Source organism: Camellia sinensis, unplaced genomic scaffold, assembly GCF_055761805.1.
Source record: "Camellia sinensis isolate YWXY unplaced genomic scaffold, ASM5576180v1 Unanchor4, whole genome shotgun sequence".
NCBI classification, from domain to species: domain Eukaryota; kingdom Viridiplantae; phylum Streptophyta; class Magnoliopsida; order Ericales; family Theaceae; genus Camellia; species Camellia sinensis.
The window spans coordinates 18,070,001-18,085,000 of NW_028129277.1; positions in this window are offsets into that span (position 1 = coordinate 18,070,001).

Genomic DNA, 15,000 nt, shown 5'->3' on the forward strand with positions numbered 1-15,000 from the left:
CGTGCCACGGCCTCGGCCCGCATGACATGCCACGGCCTCGGCCCGCATGCCTTGCCACGACGCCGCCCAACTTGCCATGCCACGGCCTCGGCCCGCATGCCATGCCACGGCCTCGGCCCGCATGACATGCCACGGCCTCGGCCCGCATGCCTTGCTACGGCGTCGCCCAACATGCCATGCCACGGCCTCGGCCCGCATGCCATGCCACGGCCTCGGCCCGCATGACATGCCACGGCCTCGGACCGCATGCCTTGCTACGGCGTCGCCCAACATGCCATGCCACGGCCTCGGCCCGCATGCCATGCCACGGCCTCGGCCCGCATGCCATGCCACGGCCTCGGCCCGCATGCCTTGCTGCGGCGTTGCCCAACATGCCATGCCACGGCCTCGGCCCGCATGCCTTGCCACCGCGTTGCCCAGCATGCCTTGCCACCGCGTTGCCCGGCGTGCCATGCCTTAGCCTTGGCCAACATGTCGAGCCACGGCCTCGGCCCGCATGCCATGCCATGCCACGGCCCGCATGTCTTGCCACGGCGTGGCCAAACATGCCATGCCACGGCCTCGGCCCGCATGACGTGCCACGGCCTCGGCCCGCATGACATGCCACGGCCTCGGCCCGCATGCCTTGCTACGGCGTCGCCCAACATGCCTTGCCACGGCCTCGGCCCGCATGCCATGCCACGGCCTCGGCCCGCATGACATGCCACGGCCTCGGCCAGCATGCCTTGCCACGACGCCGCCCAACTTGCCATGCCACGGCCTCGGCCCGCATGCCATGCCACGGCCTCGGCCCGCATGACATGCCACGGCCTCGGCCCGCATGCCTTGCTACGGCGTCGCCCAACATGCCATGCCACGGCCTCGGCCCGCATGCCATGCCACGGCCTCGGCCCGCATGACATGCCACGGCCTCGGACCGCATGCCTTGCTACGGCGTCGCCCAACATGCCATGCCACGGCCTCGGCCCGCATGCCACGGCACGGCCTCGGCCCGCATGCCTTGCTACGGCGTCGCCCAACATGCCATGCCACGGCCTCGGCCCGCATGCCATGCCACGGCCTCGGCCCGCATGACATGCCACGGCCTCGGACCGCATGCCTTGCTACGGCGTCGCCCAACATGCCATGCCACGGCCTCGGCCCGCATGCCATGCCACGGCCTCGGCCCGCATGACATGCCACGGCCTCGGACCGCATGCCTTGCTACGGCGTCGCCCAACATGCCATGCCACGGCCTCGGCCCGCATGCCACGGCACGGCCTCGGCCCGCATGCCTTGCTACGGCGTCGCCCAACATGCCATGCCACGGCCTCGGCCCGCATGCCATGCCACGGCCTCGGCCCGCATGACATGCCACGGCCTCGGCCCGCATGCCTTGCGACGGCGTCGCCCAACATGCCTTGCCACGGCCTCGGCCCGCATGCCATGCCACGGCCTCGGCCCGCATGCCTTGCCACGACGTCGCCCAACTTGCCATGCCACGGCCTCGGCCCGCATGCCATGCCACGGCCTCGGCGCGCATGACATGCCACGGCCTCGGCCCGCATGCCATGCTACGGCGTCGCCCAACATGCCATGCCACGGCCTCGGCCCGCATGCCATGCCACGGCCTCGGCCCGCATGCCATGCCACGGCCTCGGCCCGCATGACAGGCCACGGCCTCGGACCGCATGCCTTGCTACGGCGTCGCCCAACATGCCATGCCACGGCCTCGGCCCGCATGCCATGCCACGGCCTCGGCCCGCATGCCACGGCACGGCCTCGGCCCGCATGCCTTGCTACGGCGTCGCCCAACATGCCATGCCACGGCCTCGGCCCGCATGCCATGCCACGGCCTCGGCCCGCATGACATGCCACGGCCTCGGACCGCATGCCTTGCTACGGCGTCGCCCAACATGCCATGCCACAGCCTCGGCCCGCATGCCGTGCCACGGCCTCGGCCTCGGCCCGCATGCCTTGCTACGACGTTGGCCAACATGCCATGCCACGGCCCCGGCCCGCATGCCATGCCACCGCGTTGCCCGGCGTGCCATGCCTTAGCCTTGGCCAACATGTCGTGCCACGGCCTCGGCCCGCATGCCATGCCATGCCACGGCCCTCATGTCTTGCCACGGCGTTGCCAAACATGCCATGCCACGGCCTCGGCCCGCATGCCTTGCTACGGCGTCGCCCAACATGCCATGACATGCCACGGCCTCGGCCCGCATGCCTTGCTACGGCGTCGCCCAACATGCCATGCCACGGCCTCGGCCCGCATGCCATGCCACGGCCTCGGCCCGCATGCCTTGCGACGGCGTCGCCCAACATGCCATGCCACGGCCTCTGCCCGCATGCCATGCCACGGCCTCGGCCCGCGTGACATGCCACGGCCTCGGCCCGCATGCCTTGCCACGACGTCGCCCAACTTGCCATGCCACGGCCTCGGCCCGCATGCCATGCCACGGCCTCGGCTCGCATGACATGCCACGGCCTCGGCCCGCATGCCTTGCTACGGCGTCGCCCAACATGCCATGCCACGGCCTCGGCCCGCATGCCATGCCATGGCCTCGGCCCGCATGACATGCCACGGCCTCGGACCGCATGCCTTGCTACGGCGTCGCCCAACATGCCATGCCACGGCCCCGGCCCGCATGCCTTGCCACCGCGTTGCCCGGCGTGCCATGCCACCGCGTTGCCCGGCGTGCCATGCCTTAGCCTTGGCCAACATGTCGTGCCACGGCCTCGGCCCGCATGCCATGCCATGCCACGGCCCGCATGTCTTGCCACGGCGTTGCCAAACATGCCATGCCACGGCCTCGGCCCGCATGCCTTGCCACGGCCTCGGCCAACATGCCATGCCACGGCCTCGGCCCGCATGCCATGCCACGGCCTCGGCCCGCATGACATGCCACGGCCTCGGCCCGCATGCCTTGCTACGGCGTCGCCCAACATGCCATGCCACGGCCTCGGCCCGCATGCCATGCCACGGCCTCGGCCCGCATGCCCTTCTACGGCGTTGCCCAACATGCCATGCCACGGCCTCGGCCCGCATGCCTTGCCACCGCGTTGCCCAGCATGCCATGCCACCGCGTTGCCCGGCGTGCCATGCCTTAGCCTTGGCCAACATGTCGTGCCACGGCCTCGGCCCGCATGCCATGCCACGGCCTCGGCCCGCATGTCTTGCCACGGCGTTGCCCAACATGCCATGCCACGGCCTCGGCCCCCATGCCTTGCCACCGCGCTGCCCAGCATGCCAATGCACCGCGTTGCCCGGCGTGCCATGCCTTAGCCTTGGCGAACATGCCACGCCACGGCCTCGGCCCGCATGGCTTGCCAGGGCGTTGCCCAACATGCCATGCCACGGCCTCGGCCCGCATGTCTTGCCACGGCGTTGCCCAACATGCCATGCCATGCCACGCCACGGCCTCGGCCCGCATGCCATGCCACGGCCTCGGCCCGCATGCCATGCCATGCCACGGCCTCGGCCCGCATGCCATGCCACGGCCTCGGCCAGCATGCCATGCCAAGGCCTCGGCCCGCATGCCTTGCCACGGCGTTGCCCAGCATGCCATGCCACCGCGTTGCCCAGCGGGCCGTGCCGCGGCCTCGGCCCGCATGCCTTGCGACTGCCTTGGCCAGCGTGCCATGCCACAGCGTGCCATGCCTTAGCCTTGGCCTACATGCCATGCCACTGCCTTGGCCAGCATGTCGTGCCACCGCCACGGCCAGCATGCCATGCCGGTCCGTTGCCCAGCATGCCACGGCCGTGGCGGCATGGCAAGCCACGGCCTCGGCCAGCATGCCATGCCACGGCCTCGGCCAGCATGCCATGGCACTGTCTTGGTCAGCATGCCATGCCATGGCACCGCCTTGTCCAGCACGCCGTGCCGCAGCGTTGGCCAGCATGCCTTGGCCGGCATGCCATGCCAATGCCTTGGGCCAACATGGCGTGCCACGGGCTGGGCCATGCCGGTCCGTTGCCCGGCATGCCACGGCCGTGGCGGCATGGCAAGCCACGGCCTCGGCCAGCATGCCATGCCCCGGCCTCGCCCAGCATGCCATGGCACGGTCTTGGTCAGCATGCCATGCCATGGCACCGCCTTGTGCAGCGTTGGCCAGCATGCCTTGGCCGGCATGCCATGCCAATGCCTTGGGCCAACATGGCGTGCCACGGGCTGGGCGAGCACGGCATGCCACGGGCTGGGCGAGCATGCCACGCCACGGCCTTGGCTAGCAGCAAGGCATGCCACGGCCTCGGCGAGCATGCCATGCCATGCCAAGGCCAAGGCCAAAGCCAAGGCCAAGGCAGTGGGCAAGGCCAAGTCCCTGTGCAAGGCATGGCCAAGGCCAAGGCAAAGGCCAAGGCCGCGGGCAAAGGCCAAGGCCGCGGGCAAAGGCCAAGGCCAAGGCCAAGGCCATGGCGTGCCACCGCCTCGATCGATCTTTTTGAACATGATTCTTTTATAATCTTACCCAAACCGTGCAACACAATTAAAAATGCACTACAATCAATTTTAAATGTCATTCCCTATTTTTTTGCAATTTTTCTGGAGCTTTTCGAATTTTTAAAGCCCTTATTTGGCATAAAAAAATCAAAATAAAATAAAAAAAATGAAAAAAATAATTTAATAATTTCTATAATTACTAGTGAATCATCCTTTAATTATGGGAATTTTTCCATAATTTTTTGACTATTTTTATTAATTTTTATTATTTTTTAAGTATTAATATCGAAATAAATTAAAATAAAATATTTTCTGTAAAAAAATATTTTTTTTAATTTTTTTTATGGTGTATTAAATTATTTCCTACAACTTTCATGTTGAAAGTTTTGGCAAAAAACCATTACTTTTTAAAAAAACCCCATTATGACTCCTCGAACATGCTTGATGTTTCCTCCTGCCAGATTGAAAAGGGCTTAACAGGCTATTATAAGGGGGGGGCACCTCCCTTGCCCAGGGCAAGGCAGTGGCAGGTACGCCCCATGTTGGGCGCGGCCTGGGCTGCGGCCTTGGGTTACATGCACTGCGGCTCGACCGCGGCCTGGGCTGCGGCCTGGGGCGGCTCGGCCGCGGCCTTGGGCGGCCTGGACCGCGGCCTTGGGCGGCCTTGCGCGGCCTGGGCGCGGCCTTGGGCGGCCTGGGCGCGGCCTTGCGCGGCCTGGGCGCGGCCTTGGGCGGCCTGGGCGCGGCCTTGCGCGGCCTGGGCGCGGCCTTGGGCGGCCTGGGCGCGGCCTTGCGCGGCCTGGGCGCGGCCTTGGGCAGCATGGCGTGGCATGCGCGCGGGCGTGGGCGGCCTGGCATGCGCGCGGCATGGGCAGCACGGCATGGCATGCGCACGGCCTGGGCGGCCTGGCATGCAGCCGGCCTGGCATGCCCGCGGCGTGGGCAGCACGGCATGGCATGCGCACGGCCTGGGCGGCCTGGCATGCAGCCGGCCTGGCATGCCCGCGGCGTGGGCAGCACGGCATGGCATGCTCACGGCCTGGGCGGCCTGGCATGCAGCCGGCCTGGGCAGCACGGCATGGCATGCGCACGGCCTGGGCGGCCTGGCATGCCCGCGGCGTGGGCAGCGTGGCCTGTGCGAATACCGCGCGCGTGGTCTTTTGACCACGGTGCGCGTGTTGCGCGCATGGTCGCGCACGCCTTTGCACGCCTTCGCACGCAACGCACGTCTAGTGATAAGAACCGCAGCCAAGGCAGCCCAGCCAAAGCCAGCAGCATGCCAAGCCAAGGCCAAGGCCAGCAGCATGCCATGCCACGGCCAAGGCAGCCCAGCCAAAGCCAGCAGCATGCCATGCCAAGGCCTAGGCCAGCAGCATGCCATGCCACGGCCAAGGCAGGCAAGCCAAAGCCAGCAGCATGCCATGCCAAGGCCAAGGCCAGCAGCATGCCATGCCACGGCCAAGGCAGCCCAGCCAAAGCCAGCAGCATGCCATGCCAAGGCCTAGGCCAGCAGCATGCCATGCCACGGCCAAGGCAGGCCAGCCAAAGCCAGCAGCATGCCATGCCAAGGCCAAGGCCAGCAGCATGCCATGCCACGGCCAAGGCAGCCCAGCCAAAGCAAGCAGCATGCCATGCCAAGGCCTAGGCCAGCAGCATGCCATGCCACGGCCAAGGCAGGCAAGCCAAAGCCAGCAGCATGCCATGCCAAGGCCATGGCCAGCAGCATGCCATGCCACGGCCAAGGCAGCCCAGCCAAAGCCAGCAGCATGCCATGCCAAGGCCAAGGCCAGCAGCATGCCATGCCACGGCCAAGGCAGCCCAGCCAAAGCCAGCAGCATGCCATGCCAAGGCCTAGGCCAGCAGCATGCCATGCCACGGCCAAGGCAGGCCAGCCAAAGCCAGCAGCATGCCATGCCAAGGCCAAGGCCAGCAGCATGCCATGCCACGGCCAAGGCAGCCCACCCAAAGCCAGCAGCATGCCATGCCAAGGCCTAGGCCAGCAGCATGCCATGCCACGGCCAAGGCAGGCCAGCCAAAGCCAGCAGCATGCCATGCCAAGGCCTAGGCCACCAGCATGCCATGCCACGGCCAAGGCAGCCCAGCCAAAGCCAGCAGCATGCCATGCCAAGGCCAAGGCCAGCAGCATGCCATGCCACGGCCAAGGCAGCCCAGCCAAAGCCAGCAGCATGCCATGCCAAGGCCTAGGCCAGCAGCATGCCATGCCACGGCCAAGGCAGGCAAGCCAAAGCCAGCAGCATGCCATGCCACGGCCAAGGCAGCCCAGCCAAAGCCAGCAGCATGCCATGCCAAGGCCAAGGCCAGCAGCATGCCATGCCACGGCCAAGGCAGCCCAGCCAAAGCCAGCAGCATGCCATGCCAAGGCCTAGGCCAGCAGCATGCCATGCCACGGCCAAGGCAGGCCAGCCAAAGCCAGCAGCATGCCATGCCAAGGCCAAGGCCAGCAGCATGCCATGCCACGGCCAAGGCAGCCCACCCAAAGCCAGCAGCATGCCATGCCAAGGCCTAGGCCAGCAGCATGCCATGCCACGGCCAAGGCAGGCCAGCCAAAGCCAGCAGCATGCCATGCCAAGGCCAAGGCCAGCAGCATGCCATGCCACGGCCTAGGCCAGCAGCATGCCATGCCACGGCCAAGGCAGCCCAGCCAAAGCCAGCAGCATGCCATGCCAAGGCCTAGGCCAGCAGCATGCCATGCCACGGCCAAGGCAGCCCAGCCAAAGCCAGCAGCATGCCATGCCAAGGCCAAGGCCAGCAGCATGCCATGCCACGGCCAAGGCAGGCCAGCCAAAGCCAGCAGCATGCCATGCCAAGGCCAAGGCCAGCAGCATGCCATGCCACGGCCAAGGCAGCCCAACCAAAGCCAGCAGCATGCCATGCCAAGGCCTAGGCCAGCAGCATGCCATGCCACGGCCAAGGCAGGCCAGCCAAAGCCAGCAGCATGCCATGCCAAGGCCTAGGCCACCAGCATGCCATGCCACGGCCAAGGCAGCCCCGCCAAAGCCAGCAGCATGCCATGCCAAGGCCAAGGCCAGCAGCATGCCATGCCACGGCCAAGGCAGCCCAGCCAAAGCCAGCAGCATGCCATGCCAAGGCCTAGGCCAGCAGCATGCCATGCCACGGCCAAGGCAGGCCAGCCAAAGCCAGCAACATGCCATGCCAAGGCCTAGGCCAGCAGCATGCCATGCCACGGCCAAGGCAGCCCAGCCAAAGCCAGCAGCATGCCATATCACGGCCAAGGGCAGCAGCATGCCATGCCACGGCCAAGGCAGCCCAGCCAAAGCCAGCAGCATGCCATGCCATGGCCTAGGCCAGCAGCATGCCATGCCACGGCCAAGGCAGGCCAGCCAAAGCCAGCAGCATGCCATGCCAAGGCCAAGGCCAGCAGCATGCCATGCCACGGCCAAGGCAGGCCAGCCAAAGCCAGCAGCATGCCATGCCAAGGCCTAGGCCAGCAGCATGCCATGGCACGGCCAAGGCAGCCCAGCCAAAGCCAGCAGCATGCCATATCAAGGCCAAGGCCAGCAGCATGCCATGCCACGGCCAAGGCAGCCCAGCCAAAGCCAGCAGCATGCCATGCCATGGCCTAGGCCAGCAGCATGCCATGCCACGGCCAAGGCAGGCCAGCCAAAGCCAGCAGCATGCCATGCCAAGGCCTAGGCCAGCAGCATGCCATGCCACGGCCAAAACAGGCCAGCCAAAGCCAGCAGCATGCCATGCCAAGGCCTAGGCCAGCAGCATGCCATGCCACGGCCAAGGCAGGCCAGCCAAAGCCAGCAGCATGCCATGCCAAGGCCAAGGCCAGCAGCATGCCATGCCACGGCCTAGGCCAGCAGCATGCCATGCCACGGCCAAGGCAGCCCAGCCAAAGCCAGCAGCATGCCATGCCAAGGCCTAGGCCAGCAGCATGCCATGCCACGGCCAAGGCAGCCCAGCCAAAGCCAGCAGCATGCCATGCCAAGGCCAAGGCCAGCAGCATGCCATGCCACGGCCAAGGCAGCCCAGCCAAAGCCAGCAGCATGCCATGCCAAGGCCAAGGCCAGCAGCATGCCATGCCACGGCCAAGGCAGCCCAGCCAAAGCCAGCAGCATGCCATGCCAAGGCCTAGGCCAGCAGCATGCCATGCCACGGCCAAGGCAGGCCAGCCAAAGCCAACAGCATGGCATGCCAAGGCCAAGGCCAGCAGCATGCCATGCCACGGCCAAGGCAGCCCAGCCAAAGCCAGCAGCATGCCATGCCAAGGCCTAGGCCAGCAGCATGCCATGCCACGGCCAAGGCAGGCCAGCCAAAGCGAGCAGCATGCCATGCCAAGGCCTAGGCCAGCAGCATGCCATGCCACGGCCAAGGCAGCCCAACCAAAGCCAGCAGCATGCCATGCCAAGGCTTAGGCCAGCAGCATGCCATGCCACGGCCAAGGCAGGCCAGCCAAAGCCAGCAGCATGCCATGCCAAGGCCTAGGCCACCAGCATGCCATGCCACGGCCAAGGCAGCCCAGCCAAAGCCAGCAGCATGCCATGCCAAGGCCAAGGCCAGCAGCATGCCATGCCACGGCCAAGGCAGCCCAGCCAAAGCCAGCAGCATGCCATGCCAAGGCGTAGGCCAGCAGCATGCCATGCCACGGCCAACGCAGGCCAGCCAAAGCCAGCAGCATGCCATGCCAAGGCCTAGGCCAGCAGCATGCCATGCCACGGCCATGGCAGCCCAGCCAAAGCCAGCAGCATGCCATATCAAGGCCAAGGGCAGCAGCATGCCATGCCACGGCCAAGGCAGCCCAGCCAAAGCCAGCAGCATGCCATGCCATGGCCTAGGCCAGCAGCATGCCATGCCACGGCCAAGGCAGGCCAGCCAAAGCCAGCAGCATGCCATGCCAAGGCCAAGGCCAGCAGCATGCCATGCCACGGCCAAGGCAGCCCAGCCAAAGCCAGCAGCATGCCATGCCAAGGCCTAGGCCAGCAGCATGCCATGCCACGGCCAAGGCAGCCCAGCCAAAGCCAGCAGCATGCCATCTCAAGGCCAAGGCCAGCAGCATGCCATGCCACGGCCAAGGCAGCCCAGCCAAAGCCAGCAGCATGCCATGCCATGCCTAGGCCAGCAGCATGCCATGCCACGGCCAAGGCAGGCCAGCCAAAGCCAGCAGCATGCCATGCCAAGGCCTAGGCCAGCAGCATGCCATGCCACGGCCAAGGCAGGCCAGCCAAAGCCAGCAGCATGCCATGCCAAGGCCTAGGCCAGCAGCATGCCATGCCACGGCCAAGGCAGGCCAGCCAAAGCCAGCAGCATGCCATGCCAAGGCCAAGGCCAGCAGCATGCCATGCCACGGCCTAGGCCAGCAGCATGCCATGCCACGGCCAAGGCAGCCCAGCCAAAGCCAGCAGCATGCCATGCCAAGGCCTAGGCCAGCAGCATGCCATGCCACGGCCAAGGCATCCCAGCCAAAGCCAGCAGCATGCCATGCCAAGGCCAAGGCCAGCAGCATGCCATGCCACGGCCAAGGCAGCCCAGCCAAAGCCAGCAGCATGCCATGCCAAGGCCAAGGCCAGCAGCATGCCATGCCACGGCCAAGGCAGCCCAGCCAAAGCCAGCAGCATGCCATGCCAAGGCCTAGGCCAGCAGCATGCCATGCCACGGCCAAGGCAGGCCAGCCAAAGCCAACAGCATGGCATGCCAAGGCCAAGGCCAGCAGCATGCCATGCCACGGCCAAGGCAGCCCAGCCAAAGCCAGCAGCATGCCATGCCAAGGCCTAGGCCAGCAGCATGCCATGCCACGGCCAAGGCAGGCCAGCCAAAGCGAGCAGCATGCCATGCCAAGGCCTAGGCCAGCAGCATGCCATGCCACGGCCAAGGCAGCCCAACCAAAGCCAGCAGCATGCCATGCCAAGGCTTAGGCCAGCAGCATGCCATGCCACGGCCAAGGCAGGCCAGCCAAAGCCAGCAGCATGCCATGCCAAGGCCTAGGCCACCAGCATGCCATGCCACGGCCAAGGCAGCCCAGCCAAAGCCAGCAGCATGCCATGCCAAGGCCAAGGCCAGCAGCATGCCATGCCACGGCCAAGGCAGCCCAGCCAAAGCCAGCAGCATGCCATGCCAAGGCCTAGGCCAGCAGCATGCCATGCCACGGCCAACGCAGGCCAGCCAAAGCCAGCAGCATGCCATGCCAAGGCCTAGGCCAGCAGCATGCCATGCCACGGCCATGGCAGCCCAGCCAAAGCCAGCAGCATGCCATATCAAGGCCAAGGGCAGCAGCATGCCATGCCACGGCCAAGGCAGCCCAGCCAAAGCCAGCAGCATGCCATGCCATGGCCTAGGCCAGCAGCATGCCATGCCACGGCCAAGGCAGGCCAGCCAAAGCCAGCAGCATGCCATGCCAAGGCCAAGGCCAGCAGCATGCCATGCCAAGGCCAAGGCCAGCAGCATGCCATGCCACGGCCAAGGCAGCCCAGCCAAAGCCAGCAGCATGCCATGCCAAGGCCTAGGCCAGCAGCATGCCATGCCACGGCCAAGGCAGCCCAGCCAAAGCCAGCAGCATGCCATATCAAGGCCAAGGCCAGCAGCATGCCATGCCACGGCCAAGGCAGCCCAGCCAAAGCCAGCAGCATGCCATGCCATGCCTAGGCCAGCAGCATGCCATGCCACGGCCAAGGCAGGCCAGCCAAAGCCAGCAGCATGCCATGCCAAGGCCTAGGCCAGCAGCATGCCATGCCACGGCCAAGGCAGGCCAGCCAAAGCCAGCAGCATGCCATGCCAAGGCCAAGGCCAGCAGCATGCCATGCCACGGCCAAGGCAGGCCTGCCAAAGCCAGCAGCATGCCATGCCAAGGCCAAGGCCAGCAGCATGCCATGCCAAGGCCAAGGCCAGCAGCATGCCATGCCACGGCCAAGGCTGCCAGCCAAAGCCAGCAGCATGCCATGCCAAGGCCTAGGCCAGCAGCATACCATGCCAAGGCCTAGGCCAGCAGCATGCCATGCCACGGCCAAGGCAGCCCAGCCAAAGCCAGCAGCATGCCATGCCAAGGCCTAGGCCAGCAGCATGCCATGCCACGGCCAAGGCAGCCCAGCCAAAGCCAGCAGCATGCCATGCCAAGGCCAAGGCCAGCAGCATGCCATGCCACGGCCAAGGCAGCCCAGCCAAAGCCAGCAGCATGCCATGCCAAGGCCAAGGCCAGCAGCATGCCATGCCACGGCCAAGGCAGCCCAGCCAAAGCCAGCAGCATGCCATGCCAAGGCCTAGGCCAGCAGCATGCCATGCCACGGCCAAGGCAGGCCAGCCAAAGCCAACAGCATGGCATGCCAAGGCCAAGGCCAGCAGCATGCCATGCCACGGCCAAGGCAGCCCAGCCAAAGCCAGCAGCATGCCATGCCAAGGCCTAGGCCAGCAGCATGCCATGCCACGGCCAAGGCAGGCCAGCCAAAGCGAGCAGCATGCCATGCCAAGGCCAAGGCCAGCAGCATGCCATGCCACGGCCAAGGCAGCCCAACCAAAGCCAGCAGCATGCCATGCCAAGGCTTAGGCCAGCAGCATGCCATGCCACGGCCAAGGCAGGCCAGCCAAAGCCAGCAGCATGCCATGCCAAGGCCTAGGCCACCAGCATGCCATGCCACGGCCAAGGCAGCCCAGCCAAAGCCAGCAGCATGCCATGCCAAGGCCAAGGCCAGCAGCATGCCATGCCACGGCCAAGGCAGCCCAGCCAAAGCCAGCAGCATGCCATGCGAAGGCCTAGGCCAGCAGCATGCCATGCGAAGGCCTAGGCCAGCAGCATGCCATGCCACGGCCAACGCAGGCCAGCCAAAGCCAGCAGCATGCCATGCCAAGGCCTAGGCCAGCAGCATGCCATGCCACGGCCAAGGCAGCCCAGCCAAAGCCAGCAGCATGCCATATCAAGGCCAAGGGCAGCAGCATGCCATGCCACGGCCAAGGCAGCCCAGCCAAAGCCAGCAGCATGCCATGCCATGGCCTAGGCCAGCAGCATGCCATGCCACGGCCAAGGCAGGCCAGCCAAAGCCAGCAGCATGCCATGCCAAGGCCAAGGCAGCCCAGCCAAAGCCAGCAGCATGCCATGCCAAGGCCTAGGCCAGCAGCATGCCATGCCACGGCCAAGGCAGCCCAGCCAAAGCCAGCAGCATGCCATATCAAGGCCAAGGCCAGCAGCATGCCATGCCACGGCCAAGGCAGCCCAGCCAAAGCCAGCAGCATGCCATGCCATGCCTAGGCCAGCAGCATGCCATGCCACGGCCAAGGCAGGCCAGCCAAAGCCAGCAGCATGCCATGCCAAGGCCTAGGCCAGCAGCATGCCATGCCACGGCCAAGGCAGGCCAGCCAAAGCCAGCAGCATGCCATGCCAAGGCCAAGGCCAGCAGCATGCCATGCCACGGCCAAGGCAGGCCAGCCAAAGCCAGCAGCATGCCATGCCAAGGCCAAGGCCAGCAGCATGCCATGCCACGGCCAAGGCTGCCAGCCAAAGCCAGCAGCATGCCATGCCAAGGCCTAGGCCAGCAGCATGCCATGCCACGGCCAAGGCAGCCCAGCCAAAGCCAGCAGCATGCCATGCCAAGGCCTAGGCCAGCAGCATGCCATGCCACGGCCAAGGCAGCCCAGCCAAAGCCAGCAGCATGCCATGCCACGGCCAAGGCAGCCCAGCCAAAGCCAGCAGCATGCCATGCCAAGGCCAAGGCCAAGGCCAGCAGCATGCCATGCCATGCCACGGCCAAGGCCAAGGCCGAGGCAGCCCATCCGAAGCCAGCAACATTCCATGGCAAGGCCAACGCAGCCCAGCCAAAGCCGGCGGCATGCCATGCCAAGGCCAAGGCCAGCCGCATGTCTTGCCACGGCCTTGTCCCGCAGCGTGGCGTGCCTTGGCCTTGGGCTAGAACATCGCATGCCACGCCCTTGGCAAGCAATCCTGTCCCTCGTGTAATTGCCATTTGGTTTGGCTTTGACTTACGTATATGTTGCCCTGCGAAATGCTTGTCCCTCGGGTAATAGCCGGTTTGGTTGCCTTTGACTTGCGAACACGTTGCTAGTGCTTTCCCCAGTGGAAGCTTGTTGGGAAAAGTATGTCCCTCGGAAGTTGCCTGTTGCGTTTGTTATTTGCATTCGAGCTATCCGATGCTTGCTGGGTTTCTCTAAGAGTTTTTGCACGTTCGTCGGGCTTTTTAATTATTTATTTACTCATAAAAATTATAATAAAATAAATTAAAAATAAAAAAATAATTAAAAAAATTACTATAATTACTAGTGCCTCATCTTATAATTGTTGGAATTTTTCTAGAATTTTTTGAGTATTTTTAGTAATTTTTATTATTTTTTAAGTATTAAAATTGAAATAAATTAAAATAAAATATTCCGGTGGCCAAATATTTTTTTATAATTTTTTTTATGGTGTATTAAATTATTTCATACAACTTTCATGTTGAAAGTTTTGGCAAAAAACCATTACTTTTTAAAAAAACCCCATTATGACTCCTCGAACATGCTTGATGTTTCCTCCTGCCAGATTGAAAAGGGCTTAACAGGCTATTATAAGGGGGGGGCACCTCCCTTAAGGCTGGCCAGCATGGCCAGGCCACAGGCCACGCCTATGCCTAGGCGGGCGCTTGGCACATGCCATCGCTTGGCTTGTGGCATTGGCTTGTGGCATCGAAACTACATAGCCAAGCACGGGATGCGTCGAGTGGCGGCCCGCGGCGGTGGCGGTGGCACGTTGGCCTAGGGCAGCATGCCATGCCACAGCCTTGGCCAGCAACATGGCATGCCAAAGCCTTGGCCAGCAGCATGCCATGCCCTGGCCTTGGCAAGCATGTCATGCCACGGCCTTGGCCAGCAGCATGCCATGCCACGACCTTGGCCAGCAGCATGCCATGCCCCGGCCTTGGCCAGCATGTCATGCCACGGCCTTGGCCAGCAGCATGCCATGCCACAGCCTTGGCCAGCAGCATGCCATGCCACAGCCTTGGCCAGCAACATGGCATGCCAAAGCCTTGGCCAGCAGCACGCCATGCCCCGGCCTTGGCAACCTTGCCAAGCCACGGCCATGGCCAGCAGCGTGCTATGCCCCGGCCTTGGCCAGCAGCGTGCCATGCCACGACCTTGGCCAGCAGCTTGCCATGCCCCGGCCTTGGCCAGCATGTCATGCCACGGCCTTGGCCAGCAGCATGCCATGCCACGGCCTTGGCCAGCAACATGGCATGCCGCGGCCTTGGCCGGCAGCATGCCATGCCGCGGCCTTGGCCGGCAGCATGGCAAGCCCAAGCCTTGGTCAGCAGCAGCATGCCATGCCAACGCCTTGGCCAGCAGCATGCCTTGCCACGGCCTCGGCCATCAGCATGCCTTGCCACGGCCTCGGCCATCAGCATGCCTTGCCACGGCCTCGGCCATCAGCATGCCTTGCCACGGCCTTGTCCAGCAGCATGGCATGCCCGGCCTTGGCCAGCAGCATGTCATGCCACGGCCTTGGCAAGCATGCCAAGCCACGGCCTTGGCAAGCATGCCATGTCCCTCGGGTAATTGTACAAGTTGCCTTGCGAAATGCATGTCCCTCGGTTAAATTGCCATTTGGTTGGCTTTG